This window comes from Vombatus ursinus, unplaced genomic scaffold (assembly GCF_900497805.2).
Source record: "Vombatus ursinus unplaced genomic scaffold, bare-nosed wombat genome assembly UNPS02014784.1, whole genome shotgun sequence".
In the NCBI taxonomy this organism is placed as follows: Eukaryota; Metazoa; Chordata; class Mammalia; order Diprotodontia; family Vombatidae; genus Vombatus; species Vombatus ursinus.
Window position 1 is genome coordinate 7,050,372 of NW_020954562.1, and position 4,170 is coordinate 7,054,541.

Consider the following 4,170-nt stretch of genomic DNA (forward strand, 5'->3'; position numbering starts at 1 on the left):
ATGAAACTTTGTATCACTATTCTATAAAGCTTCCTTTTCCTTTTAAGTGTATAACAAATTCAATGTGCATGTGTATTTTATGAGGCAATTGGGGTTAGGTGACTTGCCCAGAGTCACACAGCTAGCATTATGTGTCTGAAGCTGTATTTGAACTCAGGTCCTTCTGACTCAAGGGCCAGTGCTCTATCCACTGCGTCACCTAGCTGCCCCTTAACGTATAACTTTTCCCTCCAGCTTATTAATACAGTATTTGTCTCCCCTCTGTCAAATTCTGAACCAGTGATTTTCTCTAAGGCTGCCTGGGGAGGGGGAGGTACACACAGGCTGGACAAGACATGGAAGCACCAGGAGGAAGAAGAATATTTGGAAATGTTAGGGAATAGATATTGCTCCATCACATGGTGAAGAGGAGGAGGAAGGCCACCATCAGGCAAAAGAGCCCCATGATCTCAGAGAGGGCAAACCCCAGGATGACATGGGAGAAGAGCTGCTGTTTCAGTCTCATCATAACCAATGATGAGACTTCCAAATATAGCCTCGGTCCCAGCTCCAGAGCCAGTCACTCCCACAGTGGCAGCCTCAGCCCTAGCCCCAGAGAATTTGGCTGTTGTTGTTAATGTCCCTCCAGATGCTGCTAGTTTGGAAGCTACATATGGGGACAAGTGAGGTCAAGGGACTTGATTCTGCCAAGATGCTGAAGTTTTCATCTGTAGTTGTTTTAACACCACTGCAGATATAATCAACTCAGCAACTGAGAGCTGCGCCTCCCAAGAGCAGGGGTAGAGATGAACTGGGCGCAGGTGTATATTCTCGGAGGGTGAGGGGCAAAGCAGGAGAACTTCCTGCAGAGCAGAGAAGACAGAGAACTCACATATAGTTTTCAAAGCCCTCCTTCTTGTTTGTTTTTCTGGCGCTCCTTTGCTGTTGTTGTTCGATTTTATTTTATTTTCGTTTCCACATTCTATCCCTCTCCCTGTCCTCTAACCGTTGGAAAGAATACAAAACACATTATAAATTTAACGTCATGCAAAACACATTTCTGGATTAGCCATATTTAGGGAGGAGGGTGGGGAGGTCAAGAAAAAGAAAGAAAAAAAATATGCTTCAATTTGCACTCTGAGCCCTGCCAGTTCTCTATCTGGAGGTGGATCACATCTTTTATCACTCATCTTTTGGAATTGTGGTGGGTTATCGTGTTGATCAGCATTATTAAATTTTTCACAGTTGATTATCTTTACAAAATTGCTGTTACTGTGTATAGTGTTCTGGTTTTGTTCACTTGCTGTGCATCAGTTCATATTCTGTCATCCCAGGTTTTTCTGAAACTATCTCCTTTGTCATTTCTTATAGCTCAATAGTAATCCATCATATCTGTATGTTATAATTTTCAGCCATTCCCCAATTGATGGGCATCCTCTCAGTTTCCAATTCTTTTCCATGAAAGAAAATATTATTTTTGGACATATGTGTCTACTTCTTTTTCTAATCTCTTTGGGGTATCATCTCCCAGATCCTTAAAGAATCCTTGCTAGACCCCACCATTGCCTTAAGCCTTCATCTTGTGTCTCTCCTCCCTTTCTCAGCCAAATTCATTGGGGAAAAAAAAAAACTTTCTGCTAATTAGCTCCATTTCTTCTCCTCAGTCCTTTGCATTCTGGCATTCAATCTCATCACTCAACTGAAACTGCTTTCTCCAAAATTACCAGTGATATCTTAATTGCTAACTCTGATGGTCTTTTCTCATTCCTCATCTTTCATGACCTCTCTGCCATATTTGATATGGTTTACTATTCTCTCTTCTGGATACTCTTTGATCTTTGGGCTTCCTTTAACACTGCTTCTTCCTTGTTCTCTTCCTGCCTGGTGGGCTGCTCTTTGCTGTCTTCTCATCCATATTAAGCCCCCTAGTTGAGGGGTTTTCCCCAAGGCTCTGTCCTACATACTTTTCTCTTCTTCTGTGCTCTCTACACAAATTCACCAGCTTCATGGGTTTGACTATCATCTTTATTCTGATGAGCCACAGATGTATGTGTGTATGTATGTATGTATGTCCAGCCCCAGTCTCTCTCCTAATCTCTAGTCCCACATCATCAGCTGTCTTTTAGATATTTTAGGATTTGAATTCAACATGTTCAAAACTGAATCCATTATCTTTTCCTCCCAAAGCCACCTCTGTTCCAAACTTCCCTATTTCTATGGAAGACACCACTATTTTCTAGGTTCCTAAGCTCACCTTCTCCTTGACCCTTCACTCTCCCTCACTCCACATATCCCATCAGTATAAATCTTGATATTTCTATTTCTACAACACATCTCTCAGCTGACCTCTACTTTTCTACTTACACTACTACTGCCTTAGCTCAGGCCATAATCACCTGAACATCACAAAATTCTAAAAACCCAACAAAGATATAGAGGACCAATGAGGGAACAGAGATAGGAACTGCAAAGAATGAGAAGGGATTGCTAGGTTGTAATCTGTAAGGTAAGATGACAATGCCCAGCACTGCAGGAAACAGAGACAGACCAAGGCCTGGGGATCTTAGGAGATAGTGTTAGGGCAGGTGGTAAAGTCCGGATGTGCTCCATCTCATCAGACAGAATAGAACTGGTAACTCCCATCTCACCCAAGCCTTGTGAATAGTCAAGCAGTTTGATGGTTTTTTGGTTGACCTAGGGAAGAAGAGTGAGGAGGGAAAACAAAGGGGTGCTTTCTATGTGCTGAGCATTGCGCCAGGTGCTAGTGACCCAGATACAGTGAATGAAACAATCCCTACTTGCAAAGTGCTAACATTCTAACAAGAGAGACAAATACACGTGTAAGTATATACAGAATAAATATTCAGCCCCAAGTGGAGAGCTGGCTGGTCAGTGAATATAATGATTGAGGAAATTCAGAAATCCAGAAAAATTGAGGAAATAATTTCTATGATAACTGAGGAAATAATTCCAGAATATTTCTAAATAGAAAAGGAGATGGGCCAATCACGTAGTAAGAATGAGAAGTAATACCTAGACATATGTTATCCCAGTAGAGTATGAGTACCCACATATTGTTAAAAAACCTAGAGGAAGGTCTTTTACACACATCCTAGATGATATATGGAAGAACAAGGACAAAGGACAGATAAGCATAGATGAATTGTGATCCATACTAGTGGTGGCAGTGTCCACAATGATGAGATTGCAGATTCGTAGAAATATTAAAACACAAGGTGTCCCAAAAGTTTAAGTGCAGTTTAAGTTAATTTTTAAAATGCACTAAGACTTCAGGGACACCTTATATATATCAATTTCAGTAACTCAAAAAAAATTAATAGAACATTATATTAACATATTGGGAAAATTCAGACAAAATCAGATTTTTTAATGATTGGAGGAAGAATAAATTTCATTTGTAATTGCAGCTGGTAGATATGAATCTTTGGGAAATTTTTGTCTAAGGATTAATTTTAGGGATTTAATTTTAGGAAGCTCAAAAAAAGGGAAGCAATTTTTAGTTTAATATCAATCAAAGCTTCTCCCTTTTTATTTTTCATTTAATATTTTATTTTTCCCCAATTACATGTAAAAACAATTTTAACATTTTTTTCCTCAGATTTTGAGTTCCAAATTCTGTCTTTACCTCCTCTCCTTCTGCATGGAGAAGGCAAGCAATTTGACATAGGTTATATATGTATAGCCATGAAAAACACTTTTTCATGTAAGTCATTCCGTGAAAAAAAAAACACAGACCCAAAAAACCCCAAGAAAAATAAAACAATGAAAAAGTATGCTTTAATCTACATTTAGACTCCACTAGTTCTTTCTCTGGAGATGGACAGCACCTTTCATCATTAAGTCCTTCAGAATTGTCTTGGATCATTGCATTGTTGAGAATAGCTAAATTATTCACATCTGATCTTCATACAATATGGCTGTTATTATGGACAATGTTCTCCTGGTCCTGCTCATTTCACTGTGCATCTGTTCATGTAAATCTTTCTAGGTTTTTCTGAGAGCATCCTGCTCGTCATTTCTTATGACTTCTCCCTTTAATTTTACATGGATTCCACCAATTTTTAGCTTCATCTGCTAACAGAACAAGACAAAACGAAACGAAACAAAACAAAAAAAAAAACAATTCTCAAAAAAATCCCCCAAAACAGAACAAAACCCCTCTGGTCTCAT

The 4,170-nt window shown here is 39.2% G+C and overlaps 1 pseudogene; it reads right to left on the minus strand.

Annotated features, from left to right (window-relative positions):
* Positions 1–394: 394 nt before the first annotated feature.
* LOC114046486 lies at positions 395–2,002 on the minus strand (annotated as a pseudogene).
* Positions 2,003–4,170: the final 2,168 nt, after the last annotated feature.